Here is a 7500-nt window from a genome sequence, read left to right as displayed (position 1 = left end):
AACTCTCCACTGTGACACACAGCAGGTACATTAGTAGAAATATAGTATACATATTTATTCTCGGTCACTTGCGTGCCTGACTAAATAATAATAATAATAATAACAAATAACTAACTCGAAAATAAATACACTACTTGCTTATTATTGATATACCAGTATAGTCTACACAACTCTCTAGATGTTTGAACGTGTGGCTCCGAAGAGGAGCCGGATTGATGGTGATATTGGCTGAAGGGGAGGGAGGCCCTTTATTTACTTCTTCTCAGTCTTCTTGGGAAGGAGCACGGCCTGAATGTTGGGCAGCACGCCACCCTGTGCAATGGTGACTCCGGAGAGGAGCTTGTTAAGTTCCTCGTCGTTGCGGATGGCCAGCTGCAGGTGACGTGGGATGATGCGAGTCTTCTTGTTGTCACGGGCGGCATTGCCGGCAAGCTCAAGGACTTCAGCAGCCAGGTACTCCATAACTGCCGCAAGGTACACGGGGGCACCAGCACCCACGCGCTCGGCGTAGTTGCCTTTCCTTAGAAGGCGATGAATCCTGCCGACCGGGAACTGGAGTCCAGCACGACTGGAACGGGACTTTGACTTTCCCTTCACCTTTCCTCCCTTGCCGCGTCCAGACATGATAATGGATGTTGTGGTAGTAGTAGTAGTAGTAGTAGTTGTTGTTGTTGGTGATAAATGAGGAGCGCGAGTACTCTAACCTCGTCGGTAGCTCTGCGAGCAAGTAGTGTTTCAGTTTCAGTTTCAGTTTATTAAAGAAAGTTACATGAAAAAATGGGGAACAAGATATACAATAGTCAAAGGGGGGGGGGAGGGGGTTACAAAGTAGGGGAGAAACACAGAAAAATTACAGGAAAGAAAGTGGCCGGGCGGTCCGGCTAGCTATTCTTACTACTAGTATGCCTGAGCTCTTTTTATTGGGCATATTTTGTAGTTTACATAATTATTTAACTATTTTACATAAATTAGAAATATTATGTACAAAATATACATTTATTTATATCTGGGCAAGGGAGCGTCTTGCCCTTCAGTGATGAGGAGGCTTCTGGGGAACCAGGCATGTTGCTGGTTCGGTGCCTCCTCGTGTAGCCTCAGGACATTCCTAATGTATTCCCCGTCATCGTCCTTCAGGCGTTGCCACACCGCCTCAGCCATGAGGTGCAGCCTGACGTTGATGGCGGGGAGGGATGCTCGATGGTGGAGTTCTTCACTGGTGATGAAATCCTGCCAATTGGTATTGAAGATGAAGCGGAGCGCTGAGTTCTGAACCTTCTGGAGCCGACTGATGGCCCGCCTGCTCATGGCGTGAGTGGGGATCGGTGGGTAAGTGAGGACAGGGATCACCAGGGCCTTCACCAGGTGGAGTTTTATGCCTTCCTCCAGGTCCCGGAACCTGTACAGGGAAGCTAGCGCTGAACGGGCTTGTGCAACCCGTGCCGTGATGTGGGTGGTGTAGCCCCTGCCCGTGACCCTGAGGCCCAGGATGGAGCCCTGCCTCTTGAAGGCGACTGGCTCCCCCTGCACATGGAGGGGGACTGGCCGGTGTGCCGCCATGGGGATGACGGTGAACTTGGCAAGATTTGTCCTTATTTTCCACCGTTTCTCGAAGTCATTGACCCTGGTGATCTCCCTCTCGGTGCGAGCGTTGAGCATGGCTCCAGACCTGCCAGGATGAAACACGACCTGCGAGACATCATCTGCGTAGAGGATGTTGGTACCAGCTGCTGAGCCCGGATAGTCGCTGGTGTAGATGGTGTAGAGGGTGGGAGAGAGGACACTGCCCTGGGGCACGCCACTCTCTAGGCCGAACACTGGGCCGAGGTGGGAGCCGACTTTAATCCTCGCCGTCCTGTCCGCCAGGAAGTCGCAAAGCAGTCTGGTAACTGGGTCTGGGAGACCCAGCTGTAGCACCTTGTACTTGAGTCCAAGGTGCCACACTTTGTCAAACGCTTTGCTTACATCCCGGAGGACGAGGTGGCATCGGAAGCGGGAGGCCTGGTGTAGAGCCAGTGTCTCCGTGGCCACAGCTATGGCGTGGGTTGTCCCTCTCCCCCTCCGAAAGCCGAACTGCCCAGGGTGGTAGAGGCCGTGTCCATCCAGGTGGTCCCGAAGCCTGCTCGTGACAATTCTCTCGAACATTTTCCCTGGGACTTCCAGAAGGGAGATGGGCCTATAGCTGGCAGGACTGGTGGGAACCTTTCCAGGTTTCACCACCAGCCGCATCTCCGCTTCCTTCCAGCCGTCAGGGAAGTATCCAGCTGACAGGGAGGCGTTTAGAATCTCCTGCAGTCTGTCCAAGGCACTGACTGGGAGATGGGAGAGGATTGTCTTGTTGATCCCACTCTTGCCGGGGCAGGTGGCCTTGGTGGACCGGATGGCCCGGGTCAGCTCCAGAGACGAGATCCGGCAGTTAAGCGGGGAATCGCCTCGCAGTCTGGTGGGGTCAGCTGCTCCGTACGGGTGCGTGTCTTGGATGCGAGGTCTAAGGCGATCCAGCACGTCTTCTTCGTCGGAGTCTAACTCGTCCTCCTCCTGGAATACCCTCTCCCAGGTGGAGGTGTGGAGACGAGCTTTGTCAGCGTCTGAGTAATGTTTATGTCCTTGGTCGTCAATTAAGTATGAGTCTGGTTTTACTGTGCGTCCTGAAAGCTGTTTAACTTTTTTCCAGAAGACCCTGGGGTTTTTGTGGCTTGCAGCTAAGCTGGCAAGCCTGCTTCCCCAGTGATCCTTGGATTCCTGTCGTCTTCTGTCTGTCAATGTGTGTCTCAACTGTATGTAGCGACGGTAATTGTCAATTGTCCATCCAGTCTGGGAAGCCTGTTCCCTTAGCGCGTCGAACTGAATTCTAGTTATTTGTGTCAGTCGGGAGGGTCTGGGTTGCGGGTCTACTCTGTACGTGGTCTTAGGTATGTGTCTGTCAGCTGTCGTCTTAACAGTATAAGTCCAAGTCTGCAAAGCTCTGTCTATTTCCTCAAGGGAAGCTTGGGAAATGTCATGATAATTAGTCATCTGAAGTCCATTGTCATTAGTGAATTGTTCCCAGTCTGTCCTATGGTATGCGTAGGTCGGCAGTGTGGGAGTGAGTAAAGGCTGCCCGCGCTTCCCACAAAATCCCTTTATATATGAATCGGGTGGGCCCGACGACTCCAACCCTGCCTTGTGATTGGTCAGAAACGTCCAGTGAGGCTCATCGCCCACGCAGTCACCGCATGAAAGATGTGATCATTATTGTTAGTCTAATTCATTTTGTTCTTATTCTTATTCTTATTCTTATTCTTTCTTCCCTCATTCATAACAAATCTTGGAAAATATACAGCAGAACTGACATGTCATTTAAAATTCTAAGACAATTAGCAAGAAAGTTGTGATATTCTTATTTTTTTCATTCTTTTTATTCTATTTTTTTCTTATTCTTGTCATAATTAATATTGTTATCTTTATTATTTTCATTTTTTTTTATTATTCTTCCTTATCTTATTCTTATTTATCCTACTTTTAGAGAGATGAGGCTTGTGCGGTCACCCATCCAAGTTCTGCCCGGACCCCCTGCTTAACCTTGCTGATCCCGCCGTCAGCTGATTGGTCAAGAGCGGAGAACAAGGTGTTGGGAGGGCTTATTTCTCTTATTCTTATTCTTTCCTGTATTGTTGTTGCATTGTTGTGCTGAAAATGTTGGAAAATATGCACTAAAATTAACCCTTCATTCATAATTCTACGACAATTAGCAAGAGAGATATATTATTACTTTTTTCCCTTATTTTTGTTCTTTTTATTCTTAATCTTCTTTTTTTTATTATAGTTGTTATTGTTATTTTATTATTTTCGTTTTTCGTTCATTCTCCTCATTCTTATTGCTATTTTTTTCTATTCTCAGAGAGATGAGGCTTTTGTGGTCACCCATCCAAGTTCTTCCCGGACCCCCTGCTTAACTGCGCTGATCCCGCCGTTAGCTAATTGGCCAAGACCGGAGAACTAGGTGTTGGGAGGCCTTCTTTCTATTATTCTTATTCTTTCTTCCCCCATTCATATCGTTGTATTGGAAATGTTGGAAAATATACAAAAGAATTCACCCTTCTATGACAATTAGGAAGAAAGACATGGGATGCTTTCTTTCTTTTTTTTTATATTCCTTTATTGTAATTTTTCTTATTCTTGTTATAATAATTCTTACTGTTATCTTTATTACTTAAAATTTTCGTTCATTCTCCCTATTCTTATTCTTATTTTTTTTATTTATTTATTTTTTTTCAGACAGATGAGGCTTGTGTAGTCACCCATCCAAGTATTGCCCGAAACCCCTGCGTAATCTCGACGATTTCATTTGACAATACCTATTTACTTATTTATTTATTATTATATTTATTAAAAAAAAAAAGAAGAAAAGAAGATGAAGAATAAGGTATGTAATCGAAATACTCTCTCTATACTGTAGCAATAGTTTAGCTGGATGTACTTGTATTGTGTCAAAAATACTTGCAATATCTGCAATTGTAACCTGCAGTGTCGGCATAATGCATAATTAAGCAATGAAAAGAAAAATTAATAAAAGAATAAATGAAAAAAAGAAAGAAAAAAAGATACAATTAACAATTAAATATATTAGCTACCCCTCTACGTTTCTTTATCACTGCAGAAAAATGGAAACATTTTAACGTAGACTTGTCAAAATTCAACTGAAATTAAGGGTTAAATAAGGATTGTCACCCCTTCCCCAGAGGATATTCATTGTCTTTTAATATATATATATATATATATATATATATATATATATATATATATATATATATATATATATATATATATATATATATATATATATATATATATATATATATATATATTCTTTTTATTTAAAGTCTTATTTAGAGAGAGAGAGAGAGAGAGAGAGAGGTAACGTCCTTGAGGATAGCAGCTCGTCTACGCTCCGCTCAGTGATCAGCGTTAGAATGTAATTCCTCATTTCTTTAAAAAAAAAAAAAAAAAAAAAAAAACAGAAACTTTATTTAGGGGGCTTGCTGGAAACAAACTACAATGGAGGAAAGAACAATATGTCTGCTATATGACCCACCCAGTTAAATTTTCAAGAAGCAAACGCAAGTTGGAAAATACGAGGAAGATAAATTTTCATTTATATACGTTTTATGGTAATTTCTGCCACGCCTTCCTCTATTCATCAAACGTCACTGACACTTATTCCCTTTATTTTTTACTTTACAGAATCTTTTGTAGGGCAAGACTCTAGAGGATATGTGCTTTCATAAATTCTATAATGCTTTGCTTATCATAGAGACATAAAAAAAAAAAATAATAATAATAAAAATAAATAAATTAATTAATTTAAAAAATCAAAATAAATAGATATATAAATTAATTAATCAATCAAATAAATTTCTATGCTTCACCTTTATAGCATTCGTATGAATGTCAAAACAAAACAAAAAATATAAATATAAATAATAATATGAAAAAAAAAAATTACTAAATATATGAAAAATAGCATTACTACTACTACTACTACTACTACTACTACTGCTACTACTACTACTATTTTTTTTTTTTTTTTTATGTAGGAAGGACACTGGCCAAGGGCAACAAAAATGTAATAAAAAAAATGCCCACTGAAATGCCAGTCCCATACAGGGGTCAAAGCAGTGGTCAAAAAATGATGAATAAGTGTCTTGAAACCTCCCTCTTGAAGGAATTCAAGTCATAGGAAGGTGGAAATACGGAAGCAGGCAGGGAGTTCCAGAGTTTACCAGAGAAAGGGATGAATGATTGAGAATACTAGTTAACTCTTGCGTTAGAGAAGTGGACAGAATAGAGGTGAGAGAAAGAAGAAAGTCTTGTGCAGCGAGGCCACGGAAGGAGGGGAGGCATGCAGTTAGCAAGATCAGAAGAGCAGTTAGCATGAAAATAGCGGTAGAAGACAGCTAGATATGCAACATTGCGGCGGTGAGAGAGAAGCTGAAGACAGTCAGTTAGAGGAGAGGAGTTGATGAGACGAAAAGCTTTTGATTCCACCCTGTCTAGAAAAGCAGTATGAGTGGAACCCCCCTCAGACATGTGAAGCATACTCCATACATGGACGGATAAGGCCCTTGTACAGAGTTAGCAGCTGGGGGGGTGAGAAAAACTGGCGGAGACGTCTCAGAACACCTAACTTCATAAAAGCTGTTTTAGCTAGAGATGAGATGTGAAGTTTCCAGTTCAGATTATAAGTAAAGGACAGACCGAGGATGTTCAATGTAGAAGAGGGGGACAGTTGAGTGTCATTGAAGAAGAGGGGATAGTTGTCTGGAAGGTTGTGTCGAGTTGATAGATGGAGGAATTGATTTTTTGAGGCATTGAACAATATCAAGTTTGTTCTGCCCCAATGAGAAATTTTAGAAAGATCAGAAGTCAGGCGTTCTGTGGCTTCCCTGCGTGATATGTTTACCTCCTGAAGGGTTGGACGTCTATGAAAAGACGTGGAAAAGTGCAGGGTGGTATCTTCAGCGTAGGAGTGGATAGGACAAGAAGTTTGGTTTAGAAGATCATTAATGAATAATAAGAAGAGAGTGGGTGACAGGACAGAACCCTGAGGAACACCACTGTTAATTGATTTAGGAGAAGAACAGTGACCGTCTACCACAGCAGCAATAGAACGGTCAAAAAGGAAACTTGAGATGAAGTAAACAGAGAGAAGGATAGAAACCGTAGGAGGGTAGTTTGGAAATCAAAGCTTTGTGCCAGACTCTATCAAAAGCTTTTGATAATTATGTCCAAGGCAACAGCAAAAGTTTCACCAAAATCTCTAAAAGAGGATGACCAAGACTCAGTAAGGAAAGCCAGAAGATCACCAGTAGAGCGGCCTTGACGGAACCCATACTGGCGATCAGATAGAAGGTTGTGGAGTGATAGATGTTTAAGAATCTTCCTGTTGAAGATAGATTCAAAAACTTTAGATAGGCAGGAAATTAAAGCAATAGGATGGTAGTTTGAGGGATTAGAACGGTCACCCTTTTTAGGAACAGGTTGAATGTAAGTAAACTTCCAGCAAGAAGGAAAGGTAGTGTTGACAGACAGAGCTGAAAGAATTTGAATAGGCAAGGTGCAAGCATGGAGGCATTGTTTCGGAGAACAATAGGAGGGACCCCATCCGGTCCATAAGCCTTCCGAGGGTTTAGGCCAGCGAGGGCATGGAAAACATCATTGCGAAGAATTTTAATAGGTGGCATGAAGTTGTCAGAGGGTGGAGGAGAGGGAGGAACAAGCCCAGAATCGTCCAATGTAGAATTTTTAGCAAAGGTTTGAGCAAAGATTTCAGCTTTAGAAATAGATGCGATAGCAGTGGTGCCATCTGGTTGAAATAGAGTAGGGAAAGAAGAAGCAGCAAAGTTATTGGAGATACTTTTTGGCTAGATGCCAGAAATCACGAAGGGAGTTAGAGAGAGAGAGAGAGAGAGAGAGAGAGAGAGAGAGAGAGAGAGAGAGAGAGAGAGAGAGAGAGAGAGAGAG

The sequence above is a fragment of the Scylla paramamosain genome, unplaced genomic scaffold (assembly GCF_035594125.1).
Source record: "Scylla paramamosain isolate STU-SP2022 unplaced genomic scaffold, ASM3559412v1 Contig114, whole genome shotgun sequence".
In the NCBI taxonomy this organism is placed as follows: domain Eukaryota; kingdom Metazoa; phylum Arthropoda; class Malacostraca; order Decapoda; family Portunidae; genus Scylla; species Scylla paramamosain.
This window is presented reverse-complemented; position numbering follows the sequence as displayed.